Raw genomic sequence first — 13,569 nt, 5'->3', positions numbered from 1 at the left:
TCTGCACAAGAACACTTGATCAAAGAAAAAGCAAAGCCAAATAGGTCATCAATCTATTATTGACAAAGCATTTAGATTTTTACTCTACATATTGCTTTGGCTTGCTGCACTCGACTGTTAGCATATCCATCATGTTAACGAATGATTACTAGATGTGCAAACATTTTGTTGGGTTAAATTGCTCCAATGCCTATCAAATATCAGTAACCGTGCCGCTGTGGCGCAATGGACTAGCGCGTTGGACTTCTAATTCAAAGGTTGTGGGTTCGACGCCCATCAGCAGTGATTTTTGCTAGATTCTTACCAATGCTATTTAACAAAGGTGCTGCGCAAACAAACCGAATTCAATGTGTTTAATCAAAACCAAGTTCATTTAATGGGACGCCAAGATTAATAACGCCGAACAAAATAGAATTTAATGGAATTTCCGTAGTCATTTAAGGCATTCCATATGCTGATTCACTAAAAGATTTTTTTGCAGCAATTACTTTCTACTATCCACTCTCTCTGCACAAGAACACTTGATCAAAGAAAAAGGAAAGCCAAATAGGTCATCAATCTATTATTGACAAAGCATTTAGATTTTTACTCTACATATTGTTTTGGCTTACTGCACTCGACTGTTAACATATTCATCATGTTAACGAATGATTACTAGATGTGCAAACATTTTCTTGGTTAAATTTCTCCAATGCCTATCAAATATCAATAACCGTGCCGCTGTGGCGCAATGGACTAGCGCGTTGGACTTCTAATTCAAAGGTTGTGGGTTCGACTCCCATCAGCGTTGCTTTTTGCTAATTTCTTACCAATGCTATTTAACAAAGGTGCTGCGCAAACAAACCGTATTCAATGTGTTTAATCAAAACCAAGTCCATTTACTGGGACGCCAAGATTAATAACACCGAACAAAGTAGAATTTAATGGAATTTCCGTAGTCATTTAAGACATTCCATATGCTGATTCACTAAAAGATTTTTTTGCAGCAATTACTTTCTACTAACCACTCTCTCTGCACAAGAACACTTGATCAAAGATAAAGCAAAGCCAAATAGGTCATCAATTAAATATTGACAAAGCATTTAGACTTTTACTCAACATGTTGTTTTGGCTTACTGCACTCGACTGTTAACATATCCATCATGTTACCGAATGATTACTAGATGTGTAACCATTTTCTTGGGTTAAATCGCTGCAATGCCTATCATATTTATATAGCCGTGCCGCTGTGGCGCAATGGACTAACGCGTTGGACTTCTAATTCAAAGGTTGTGGGTTCGACGCCCATCAGCGGTGATTTTTGCTAGTTTCTTACCAATGCTATTTAACAAAGGTGCTGCGCAAACAAACCGAATTCAATGTGTTTAATCAAAACCAAGTTCATTTAATGGGACGCCAAGATTAATAACGCCGAACAAAATAGAATTTAATGGAATTTCCGTAGTCATTTAAGGCATTCCATATGCTGATTCACTAAAAGATTTTTTTGCAGTATTTACTTTCTACTAACCACTCTCTCTGCACAAGAACACTTGATCAAAGAAAAAGCAAAGCCAAATAGGTCATCAATCTATTATTGACAAAACATTTAGATTTTTACTCTACATATTGTTTTGGCTTGCTGCACTCGACTGTTAACATATCCATCCTGTTAACGAATGATTACTAGATGTGCAAACATTTTGTTGGGTTAAATTGCTCCAATGCCTATCAAATATCAGTAACCGTGCTGCTGTGGCGCAATGGACTAGCGCGTTGGACTTTTAATTCAAAGGTTCTGGGTTCGACTCCCATCAGCGGTGATTTATGCTAGATTTTTACCCTTGCTATTGCACAGAGATGCTTAGCAAACAAACGTGTTCAATGCGTTAAATCCAAACCAAATTCATTTAATGGGAAGCCAAGAGTAATAACGCAGAACATAATAGAAATTAATGGAACATCCGTATTCATGTAAGGCAATCGATATGCTGATTCACTAAAAGATTTTTTTGCAGCAATTACTTTCTACTTGCCACTCTCTCTGCACAAGAACACTTGATCAAAGAAAAAGCAAAGCCAAATAGGTCATCAATTAAATATTGAAAAAGCATTTAGACTTTTACTCAACATATTGTTTTGGCTTACTGCACTCGACTGTTAACATATCCATCATGTTACCGAATGGTTACTAGATGTGTAACCATTTTCTTGGGCTAAATCGCTGCAATGCCTATCATATTTATATAGCCGTGCCGCTGTGGCACAATGGACTAGCGCGTTGGACTTCTAATTCAAAGGTTGTGGGTTCGACGCCCATCAGCGGTGATTTTTGCTAGTTTTTTACCAATGATATTTAACAAAGGTGCTGCGCAAACAAACCGAATTCAATGTGTTTAATCAAAACCAAGTTCATTTAATGGGACGCCAAGATTAATAACGCCGAACAAAATAGAATTTAATGGAATTTCCGTAGTCATTTAAGGCATTCCATATGCTGATTCACTAAAAGATTTTTTTGCAGCAATTACTTTCTACTAACCACTCTCTCTGCACAAGAACACTTGATCAAAGAAAAAGCAAAACAAAATAGGTCATCAATTAAATATTGACAAAGTATTTAGATATTTACTCTACATATTGTTTTGGCTTACTGCACTCGACTGTTAACATATTCATCATGTTAACGAATAATTACTAGATGTGCAAACATTTTCTTGGGTTAAATTCCTCCAATGCCTATCAAATGTCAATAACCGTGCCGCTGTGGCGCAATGGACTAGCGCGTTGGACTTCTAGTTCAAAGGTTGTGGGTTCGACTCCCATCAGCGGTGATTTTTGCTAGTTTCTTTCCAATGCTATTTAACAAAGGTGCTGCCCAAACAAACCGAATTCAATGTGTTTAATCAAAACCAAGTTCATTTAATGGGACGCCAAGATTAATAACGCCGAACAAAGTAGAATTTAATGGAATTTCCGTAGTCATTTAAGACATTCCATATGCTGATTCACTAAAAGATTTTTTTGCAGCAATTACTTTCTACTAACCACTCTCTCTGCACAAGAACACTTGATCAAAGAAAAAGCAATGCCAAATAGGTCATCAATTAAATATTGACAAAGCATTTAGACTTTTACTCAACATGTTGTTTTGGCTTACTGCACTCGACTGTTGACATATCCATCATGTTACCGATGGATTACTAGATGTGTAACCATTTTCTTGGTTAAATTTCTCCAATGCCTATCAAATATCAATAACCGTGCCGCTGTGGCGCAATGGACTAGCGCGTTGGACTTCTAATTCAAAGGTTGTGGGTTCGACTCCCATCAGCGTTGCTTTTTGCTAATTTCTTACCAATGCTATTTAACAAAGGTGCTGCGCAAACAAACCGTATTCAATGTGTTTAATCAAAACCAAGTCCATTTACTGGGACGCCAAGATTAATAACGCAGAACAAAGTAGAATTTAATGGAATTTCCGTAGTCATTTAAGGCATTCCATATGCTGATTCACTAGAAGTTTTTTTCATTTGCAGTAATTACTTTCTAGTAGCTACTCTCTCTGCGCAAGGGCACTTGATCAAAGAAAAAGCAAAACAAAATAGGTCATCAATTTAATATTGACAAAGGATTTAGATATTTACTCTACATATTGTTTTGGCTTACTGCACTCGACTGTTAACATATTCATCATGTTAACGAATGATTACTAGATGTGCAAACATTTTCTTGGGTTAAATTGCTCCAATGCCTATCAAATGTCTATAACCGTGCCGCTGTGGCGCAATGGACTAGCGCGGTGGACTTCTAATTCAAAGGTTGTGGGTTCGACTCCCATCAGCGGTGATTTAGGCTAGTTTCTTACCAATGCTATTTAACAAAGGTGCTGCGCAAACAAACCGAATTCAATGCGTTTAATCAAAACCAAGTTCATCTAATGGGACGCCAAGATTAATAACACCGAACAAAGTAGAATTTAATGGAATTTCCGTAGTCATTTAAGACATTCCATATGCTGATTCACTAAAAGATTTTTTTGCAGCAATTACTTTCTACTAACCACTCTCTCTGCACAAGAACACTTGATCAAAGATAAAGCAAAGCCAAATAGGTCATCAATTAAATATTGACAAAGCATTTAGACTTTTACTCAACATGTTGTTTTGGCTTACTGCACTCGACTGTTAACATATCCATCATGTTACCGAATGATTACTAGATGTGTAACCATTTTCTTGGGTTAAATCGCTGCAATGCCTATCATATTTATATAGCCGTGCCGCTGTGGCGCAATGGACTAACGCGTTGGACTTCTAATTCAAAGGTTGTGGGTTCGACGCTCATCAGCGGTGATTTTTGCTAGTTTCTTACCAATGCTATTTAACAAAGGTGCTGCGCAAACAAACCGAATTCAATGTGTTTAATCAAAACCAAGTTCATTTAATGGGACGCCAAGATTAATAACGCCGAACAAAATAGAATTTAATGGAATTTCCGTAGTCATTTAAGGCATTCCATATGCTGATTCACTAAAAGATTTTTTTGCAGTATTTACTTTCTACTAACCACTCTCTCTGCACAAGAACACTTGATCAAAGAAAAAGCAAAGCCGAATAGGTCATCAATCTATTATTGACAAAACATTTAGATTTTTACTCTACATATTGTTTTGGCTTGCTGCACTCGACTGTTAACATATCCATCCTGTTAACGAATGATTACTAGATGTGCAAACATTTTGTTGGGTTAAATTGCTCCAATGCCTATCAAATATCAGTAACCGTGCTGCTGTGGCGCAATGGACTAGCGCGTTGGACTTTTAATTCAAAGGTTCTGGGTTCGACTCCCATCAGCGGTGATTTATGCTAGATTTTTACCCTTGCTATTGCACAGAGATGCTTAGCAAACAAACGTGTTCAATGCGTTAAATCCAAACCAAATTCATTTAATGGGAAGCCAAGAGTAATAACGCAGAACATAATAGAAATTAATGGAACATCCGTATTCATGTAAGGCAATCGATATGCTGATTCACTAAAAGATTTTTTTGCAGCAATTACTTTCTACTTGCCACTCTCTCTGCACAAGAACACTTGATCAAAGAAAAAGCAAAGCCAAATAGGTCATCAATTAAATATTGAAAAAGCATTTAGACTTTTACTCAACATATTGTTTTGGCTTACTGCACTCGACTGTTAACATATCCATCATGTTACCGAATGGTTACTAGATGTGTAACCATTTTCTTGGGTTAAATCGCTGCAATGCCTATCATATTTATATAGCCGTGCCGCTGTGGCACAATGGACTAGCGCGTTGGACTTCTAATTCAAAGGTTGTGGGTTCGACGCCCATCAGCGGTGATTTTTGCTAGTTTCTTACCAATGCTATTTAACAAAGGTGCTGCGCAAACAAACCGAATTCAATGTGTTTAATCAAAACCAAGTTCATTTAATGGGACGCCAAGATTAATAACGCCGAACAAAATAGAATTTAATGGAATTTCCGTAGTCATTTAAGGCATTCCATATGCTGATTCACTAAAAGATTTTTTTGCAGCAATTACTTTCTACTAACCACTCTCTCTGCACAAGAACACTTGATCAAAGAAAAAGCAAAACAAAATAGGTCATCAATTAAATATTGACAAAGTATTTAGATATTTACTCTACATATTGTTTTGGCTTACTGCACTCGACTGTTAACATATTCATCATGTTAACGAATAATTACTAGATGTGCAAACATTTTCTTGGGTTAAATTCCTCCAATGCCTATCAAATGTCAATAACCGTGCCGCTGTGGCGCAATGGACTAGCGCGTTGGACTTCTAGTTCAAAGGTTGTGGGTTCGACTCCCATCAGCGGTGATTTTTGCTAGTTTCTTTCCAATGCTATTTAACAAAGGTGCTGCCCAAACAAACCGAATTCAATGTGTTTAATCAAAACCAAGTTCATTTAATGGGACGCCAAGATTAATAACGCCGAACAAAGTAGAATTTAATGGAATTTCCGTAGTCATTTAAGACATTCCATATGCTGATTCACTAAAAGATTTTTTTGCAGCAATTACTTTCTACTAACCACTCTCTCTGCACAAGAACACTTGATCAAAGAAAAAGCAATGCCAAATAGGTCATCAATTAAATATTGACAAAGCATTTAGACTTTTACTCAACATGTTGTTTTGGCTTACTGCACTCGACTGTTGACATATCCATCATGTTACCGATGGATTACTAGATGTGTAACCATTTTCTTTGATTAAATCGCTGCAATGCCTATCATATTTACATATCCGTGCCGCTGTGGCGCAATGGACTAGCGCGTTGGACTTCTAATTCAAAGGTTGTGGGTTCGACGCCCATCAGCGGTGATTCTTGCTAGTTTCTTACCAATGCTATTTAACAAAGGTGCTGCGCAAACAAACCCAATTCAATGTGTTTAATCAAAACCAAGTTCATTTAATGGGACGCCAAGATTAACAACGCCGAAAAAAATAGAATTTAATGGAATTTCCGTAGTCATTTAAGGCATTCCATATGCTGATCCACTAAAAGATTTTTTTGCAGCAATTACTTTCTACTAACCACTCTCTCTGCACAAGAACACTTGATCAAAGAAAAAGCAAAGCCAAATAGGTCATCAATCTATTATTGACAAAGCATTTAGATTTTTACTCTACATATTGCTTTGGCTTGCTGCACTCGACTGTTAGCATGTCCATCCTGTTAACGAATGATTACTAGATGTGCAAACATTTTGTTGGGTTAAATTGCTCCAATGCCTATCAAATATCAGTAACCGTGCCGCTGTGGCGCAATGGACTAGCGCGTTGGACTTTTAATTCAAAGGTTCTGGGTTCGACTCCCATCAGCGGTGATTTATGCTAGATTTTTACCCTTGCTATTGCACAGAGATGCTTAGCAAACAAACGTGTTCAATGCGTTAAATCCAAACCAATTTCATTTAATGGGAAGCCAAGAGTAATAACGCAGAACATAATAGAAATTAATGGAACATCCGTATTCATGTAAGGCATTTGATATGCTGATTCACTAAAAGATTTTTTTGCAGCAATTACTTTCTACTTGCCACTCTCTCTGCACAAGAACACTTGATCAAAGAAAAAGCAAAGCCAAATAGGTCATCAATTAAATATTGAAAAAGCATTTAGACTTTTACTCAACATATTGTTTTGGCTTACTGCACTCGACTGTTAACATATCCATCATGTTACCGAATGGTTACTAGATGTGTAACCATTTTCTTGGGTTAAATCGCTGCAATGCCTATCATATTTATATAGCCGTGCCGCTGTGGCACAATGGACTAGCGCGTTGGACTTCTAATTCAAAGGTTGTGGGTTCGACGCCCATCAGCAGAGATTGGAAAATACCAATGTTAGGACAGACCCCCTTAGCAGTTTCCTATCCCACGTTAAATTATGGATCATCCCCGTCAAATCAATGATAGAAGAGTCCATAAAATCCATGTGCACTTTACCACTTTACGTCAATTTATAGATCATACACGTCAAATCAACGATAGAAGAGTCCATAAAATCCATGTGCACTTTACCACTTTACGTTAAATAAGCGGGCATGCTCTATAATATCTGTCCAAACCCCCCACCCCAGCCGTGTCCCCCTGGCCCCTCCCCGTCCCATGGGTCCCTACCCACCACCATCTGTCGTCTCCTATAATTTATAGTGTTATGTGTGTCTATAATGTCCTCTAGCCAGTGTGGTAATGCCATCCTCCATAATTATGCGCTTATCATCATCTGCATTGAGCGCTAGTTTGTTTGTTTTTATGGTATGAACATCATGATTAATCGATCGAAAGGTCATCTGTTCCCTGTAAACATTTTCACCCTCCAACAAGCATCTCCTATAGTCATCGAAACCTATTGTCTTCCTCACCACACATTTCTTGACACCCTTGCACCTCTTATCCTCCCTACCACATAGCTGTTTGTAAGCATAATTCTTAGCCCTAAGAGCGATAAATTCGGTCATTACCTTACCACCTAACTCGTCCTTCATCAGCCCAATGATCTTTTTATTCAAACCTAATGGTAGGGGTCTACCATCTTTCTTATCGTACCCTGACGTGTCAAATCTCAAAGCTACATCGTCGGCGATATCTTTGTAAAAGTCGTCGGTTTTTATGTGGTAGACGAATGAATCTGTATCCATGTAGCAAAGCTTTACATCCACACCATATTTTGGTCTCATGTAATCATAGTGGAACTCATACATAACCATCTTGGACAAGTCGAGAATTGCGAGCCCCAGGTAGATTGGCTTATTCATTTTGATCTTGATCTTGGACATCTCTATGCCCATCAGTGTTTCCGAGAACCACGTGCTACCCTTGAAGTTGGGCTTCATCACCATTTTCTCATAATTCTTTTGGTTGGTGGTCAAACGTATATCCTTCTGCCTTCGCTGATTCTCCATTGTCTTCCCGAAGACCGAATTATTCATCAGCTTGAAAAAGTCCTTTTCGAAGTCATTAGTTGATTTGGTACGCAAATCAGTGTTGAAATCTATGTACGACTTCAACCACGCACTCTGATCAAATCTCAAGACCCTATGAACCTTCTCAAGAACAAGACCATGCTTTAACGCTTGATCAAGCGCACGGATATGAGTGATATATTTCTTCTTGTCTGAAAGACACGGTGTCAGCTTCTCGACGCCATTAATGATCTTCCTCTCGGGCATGAAAGGAAGGTCGTTATGAGAATCATGAAGCTCCCGTGGATAGCTAACATCAACCTCAAGGATGTACCCCTTTTCACCGTTTTCCACAGCTAATTGTGAAATCAGTTCGGGTGTAAAATCAGAAACCACGTCATCAACCCACTCAAACCCTCCGGTCGGCATCTTCTGAATCATGGCCCAGCCGTACAAATTATTTGCATCTAGGTACTGGAGATAGCTATTCATCTCCTTACTCTCAGATGTGTTGGCTTTGGTGGTATATTGTTTTTCCTCTTTCGGTACAGACGGTCCCCAACATACCTTTCCATAAAAACCCATGATTTTATCCTTCACGGTTCTGTAAGCTTTACTAGTTTTCACCTTGATGACCCTAGGTACATGTTTCATCAACCAGTACCTCAATTCAATCAATTTTCTTTTTACAAAAGGCACGGTTTTAGCCATTTCCTGCTGCTCAAATAAATCCATGCAATTCCTATCCGATGTGTTGTACTCGTCCCCCATATACTTATTGTTGGCCTTGGCGTAGCGGTGGACAGCCTGACACAATCCACCCCTAATACCACTCTCGATGAACATGACCATCTCCATATCCGACAATAAATCTAGACTAACCTTGGTCTTTTTCAAACACGCCCTCCAGGCTAATCCCGGAGCAGTGTAAAAGTGAGCCGGGTCTAGATCGTAGTTTCTCAAGCATGTTTCTCTGAATGTCTCAAACACATCACTCAGAAGCAGAACATCCGTCTTGAGATAGATATCATGATAAACGCCCATATTTTCAACTTTCATGTCCTTCCACACCTTCTGGGCATGCGCATAATCGGCATCGCTGATACCATTCATGTTCAACTTGCTGTAGAAATCATCCTTTGACGGGAGCTCAGTTTCATTAAACCTATCGAATGAGTTAACATACTCATATGGGTATACACCCTTCCTTCTCATTATGTTGAATTCGTCACCATTGAAGAATTTTCGAAGGTTTTTGCATTGATCATCTGATAGGTTGTCAGCCAGGGAGCTTAGGCCGCTTGACATAAATCTAAATGAGTCTATGAATCTCAGTTGTATCTTTCTGTCCTTAGTCTCCCCATTTTTGTTAGTGTATTCACCAACCTTAACATCCGTAGAGAAAGAGATATATTTCTCCTTATTCTCCGCGATTACACCCGTACCATCTTCTCCGTACTTCCTAGCAAGCTCCTTAATGAATAAATGCGCATCGTAGCCACTCAGATTGTGGAAGACAACCGGAATATAATTAGGAACCTTGTAACGCAGATTACATTTCTGATGGGCAGCCCCACGAAACTTACCGGTGAAATGGCAGTGATCCCTAACCTTGATGTCATCCTTGTCATCAAATTCTTCCATGCAAATGTGGCACACCCTGGCTCTATTGAAACCGTCACGCTCTTCATCCGTCAGTGGATCCATTGCTTTCTGAGGAAACATGTTATATAACCTTTTCGCCTCAGAAACTACATGATCTACAAAGCGCGGAACACAGTCCTCACCGCGGTAAAGATTCAGAGGGTCCGGCACTTCACCATGAGCATATTTACTATAACAACAGAATCCGGTGGGAACATGTTTACCAACTTTCTCGGTGGATGATCCGCATTTTCTCTCATCTTCTGGCAACTCTTTTGTAAAAGCTTCGAAATCGGCATACATGATGAATGGGGCTTTGAGCTGAAACTTACCATCGGTGAAGGTTAGGGTGCTACCCTCCTTAGGGAGTTGAATCTTAGCGGCATCGTTATTCTTGCAATACTCAAAGTGCTCATCCCTTTTCTGTTCGCTTGGAAAACCAGAGAGACAATTCAAGCAATAATGCTCTCTATGTCCATCCTTCGAGTTAACCTTGCTCAGTACACCGCTCAAGTTCTTAACAGCTATGTAGTGCTTCTTATCACCCTCACACAGCAAAAACAAAACAACCGTCTCCTTACGGTCAAGATGCTTCGACTTGCGACACATGTAGATACCTTCTCCCTCATCCTTTGTCAAAACATGCACAGCGACATCGGGGTTCCTTCTCTCAAACAAATCTATCTTGTTTAGCGCCATTGGGAAAGTTAGACCATCCCAATTATACTTATCATGCTTCTTAAGGATTGAGATTCGTTCAGGGTGATTATCGATCTTATCATGATTGAGAGCAGCGATAATAGCCCATCTGAAACATTTATCATCATCCTCGTTATGAGGGTTAATCACAGATCGCTTTCCACTGAAATTCTTGGGTAGCGGCAAGTAAGAACTACCTCTGGTTAATTTCAGTTTATGAAAGTCCACATGCATATGTAGGATCCTTTCGATTGTGAACCCGCTGGCAGGTAGAGCGGGGTTTTCAATCTGCTCGATTATCTTATTACACATCCGATCGAAAACATCAGAAATGTCATCGTGGGCGTGCAGTATCTCCATATAGCTATTGAAAGCTTTATCGACATGTACACACGGGGCATCGGTTGAGCTGGTGTCCTCCCTTACCCACTTCACCCACAAGGTCGCCTGAGTCTTCAGCGACTTCTTCTGCCCGAGCACGTCACTCATCAACCTATTTACGACGTGCTCGACCTTTTCGAGAAAGACCCTGACATTCTTCCCACCATCCGAGTTTATTTTGAAACGTTTGTATGAACCTACAAAAGCTTCTTCAATGGGGGTATAGGGTTTTCCTCCTCTTCCTCCTCCTCCTCTTCCTCCTCCTCCACCTCTTCCTCTTCCTCTTCCTCTCCACTGCCCTTTTTATACAAACCCATGATCTTATCCTTCATGGTTTTGAAAGCTTTGCTCGCTTTCTCCTTAATAGCCTTAGGTACATGATTTATTAACCAGTCTCTCCATTCGATCAACTTGCTTTTCAAATCCATGTCTTGTTGGCTAGTGCCCGGTATCGGTGCTGGTACGGGTCTGGTGGGTCTCGGCAGGGGTACGGGTCTAGTGGGTCTCGGCAGGGGTACGGGTCTAGTGGGTCTCGGCAGGGGTACCGGTCTGGTGGGTCTCGGCACGGGTACGGGTCTGGTGGGTCTCGGCAGGGGTACCGGTCTGGTGGGTCTCGGCACGGGTACGGGTCTGGTGGGTCTCGGCACGGGTACGGGTCTAGTGGGTCTCGGCACGGGTACGGGTGCTGACACAGTAGTGGGTGTCAATAATTCGATCAGATCGGCCTTTCTGAGCCTTGAGTAGCCATGTAGGCCGCGTTCTCTAGCGAGAGCTCTTAATTCAACAACTGTATTTCTCGAAGTCATGCTTGGTTGTGATATACGATTTTGTAATCTTTAAGATGTTTGGCTATGATATACGATTTTGTAATCTTTAAGCCATTTTTATAAATCGTAAACCGTGTTGGAGGGTCGTGAGTGTCCTAGTTTGTGGGGCAACCACCATGCTAAATTGTAGTAAAACACGCTTTGTGATACATACATCGATACACCATGGGTACACACCCATTGGCACCTCGAGGGTCATGAATCACATTTGTTACCCGTCTGAGTAACAAAAAATGCCCTAACAATCCGACCCCTCAAATATATTGTCTAATGACAAGATCTATTGATGCGCGACATATAGGGCATTTATCCCCCCTCTTCTCCAATTTATTTGCGCACGATAAACAGCAGCAAAAATGCCCTGTTCTACCATGAACAATGGTGGCGGTCTTTCGTTTAGAAAGACAAATGATACATCTATCATCTTCATCAATGTCATCGTCTGCGTCGTCCTCATCATCAACCTCAACCCGTGCTGGTACTGGTCTAATCGGTGCTGGTACCGGTCTTGGCACTGATACATTTGGTCTCATCACGGGTCCAGAAAATTCGGTCACTTCGAGATCCAGCATCCCTATGACGAGCGGTAAAGTCATATCGGGATATCTTGCTGGTACTGTTGATAACAGTAATTCGATAAGCTCAGCCCTTCTGAGCCGCGAGTATCCACGTAGGCCAAGGTACCTCGCTCGGGCTCTTAAATCAGGGACCGTGAAGAGATCAAAGTCATCAATATATTCTCTACTGTGTATCAAATCGAGAACGATTCCTGAAGACATGCTTGGCTATGATATACGATTTTGTAATCTTTAAGCCATTTTTATAAATCGTAAACCGTGTTGGAGGGTCGTGAGGGGCTTCGTTCGCAAGACAACCACCCGGGGTTGCGCTGCTCCATGGCGGTAAAACGCGGTTTATGATACTGACATCGCTCCACCATGGGTACCCACCCACCGGCACCTAGAGGGTCGTGACCGGTACACCATGGGTACCTACCCACCAACATTTGTTACTCGTCTGAGTAACAAAAAAAAATACCCAATCACTTGGATCTTTTGTCGTTATAACGTTTTTGAGCTTTTAGATATGCCTCCCTGTTTTTCGACCTCCACCTTGAACAGTATCCATACCATTCCTTCTTGGTATCCAGATCGATGGTGTAGGATGGGTCGAGATCATTCTTCTCAATCACCTCAACCAGTTTAGCCTTTCTCATACCCACGATATACTTAATTCCGCGGGATTTAGCAACCTCTCGCAACTCTCTCAGTTTCATCAATTTGTAATCTGGTGTGGTATTCATGTCTGACATCTTAATATATAATAAATATAAAAACTTTAAGCACTTTTATCGTACCACATCATAACAAAAAGGAGATAAATAAAGGTGTGCATAAATAAAACATGTCAAAACTTCAAGAGACTTACTATCAACCTCAAAATTTATGGAAAGGACAAAAGGCTGTTCAGAGCTTAAGAGTATTCGGCTTCGGGCCAAAGGAGATTAAGAAGTGGCTATCAAAACAAGCATTTTGGCAAGTACATTTACCCGCTCCAAAACATGTTGAAAGA

The 13,569-nt window shown here is 40.3% G+C and overlaps 10 non-coding genes across 10 annotated transcripts; all 10 read left to right on the top strand.

Moving 5' to 3' along the window:
* Window positions 1-211: 211 nt before the first annotated feature.
* On the top strand, window positions 212-285 carry Trnar-ucu (transfer RNA arginine (anticodon UCU)). The gene has a single exon. It is a non-coding gene; the product is annotated as a tRNA-Arg (tRNA).
* Window positions 286-716: 431 nt separating this feature from the next.
* Trnar-ucu (transfer RNA arginine (anticodon UCU)) lies at window positions 717-792 on the top strand. The gene has a single exon. It is a non-coding gene; the product is annotated as a tRNA-Arg (tRNA).
* A 430-nt stretch (window positions 793-1,222) lies between these two features.
* Trnar-ucu (transfer RNA arginine (anticodon UCU)) lies at window positions 1,223-1,296 on the top strand. The gene has a single exon. It is a non-coding gene; the product is annotated as a tRNA-Arg (tRNA).
* Window positions 1,297-2,233: 937 nt separating this feature from the next.
* Window positions 2,234-2,307, top strand: Trnar-ucu (transfer RNA arginine (anticodon UCU)). Its single transcript has one exon. It is a non-coding gene; the product is annotated as a tRNA-Arg (tRNA).
* A 432-nt stretch (window positions 2,308-2,739) lies between these two features.
* On the top strand, window positions 2,740-2,813 carry Trnar-ucu (transfer RNA arginine (anticodon UCU)). The gene has a single exon. It is a non-coding gene; the product is annotated as a tRNA-Arg (tRNA).
* A 431-nt stretch (window positions 2,814-3,244) lies between these two features.
* Window positions 3,245-3,320, top strand: Trnar-ucu (transfer RNA arginine (anticodon UCU)). The gene has a single exon. It is a non-coding gene; the product is annotated as a tRNA-Arg (tRNA).
* Window positions 3,321-3,754: 434 nt separating this feature from the next.
* Window positions 3,755-3,828, top strand: Trnar-ucu (transfer RNA arginine (anticodon UCU)). The gene has a single exon. It is a non-coding gene; the product is annotated as a tRNA-Arg (tRNA).
* Window positions 3,829-5,271: 1,443 nt separating this feature from the next.
* Window positions 5,272-5,345, top strand: Trnar-ucu (transfer RNA arginine (anticodon UCU)). The gene has a single exon. It is a non-coding gene; the product is annotated as a tRNA-Arg (tRNA).
* Window positions 5,346-5,777: 432 nt separating this feature from the next.
* Window positions 5,778-5,851, top strand: Trnar-ucu (transfer RNA arginine (anticodon UCU)). The gene has a single exon. It is a non-coding gene; the product is annotated as a tRNA-Arg (tRNA).
* A 432-nt stretch (window positions 5,852-6,283) lies between these two features.
* Trnar-ucu (transfer RNA arginine (anticodon UCU)) lies at window positions 6,284-6,357 on the top strand. The gene has a single exon. It is a non-coding gene; the product is annotated as a tRNA-Arg (tRNA).
* The last annotated feature ends 7,212 nt before the right edge of the window (window positions 6,358-13,569 follow it).

Source organism: Hydractinia symbiolongicarpus, chromosome 14 (genome assembly GCF_029227915.1).
Source record: "Hydractinia symbiolongicarpus strain clone_291-10 chromosome 14, HSymV2.1, whole genome shotgun sequence".
NCBI classification, from domain to species: domain Eukaryota; kingdom Metazoa; phylum Cnidaria; class Hydrozoa; order Anthoathecata; family Hydractiniidae; genus Hydractinia; species Hydractinia symbiolongicarpus.
This window is presented reverse-complemented; position numbering and strand designations above follow the sequence as displayed.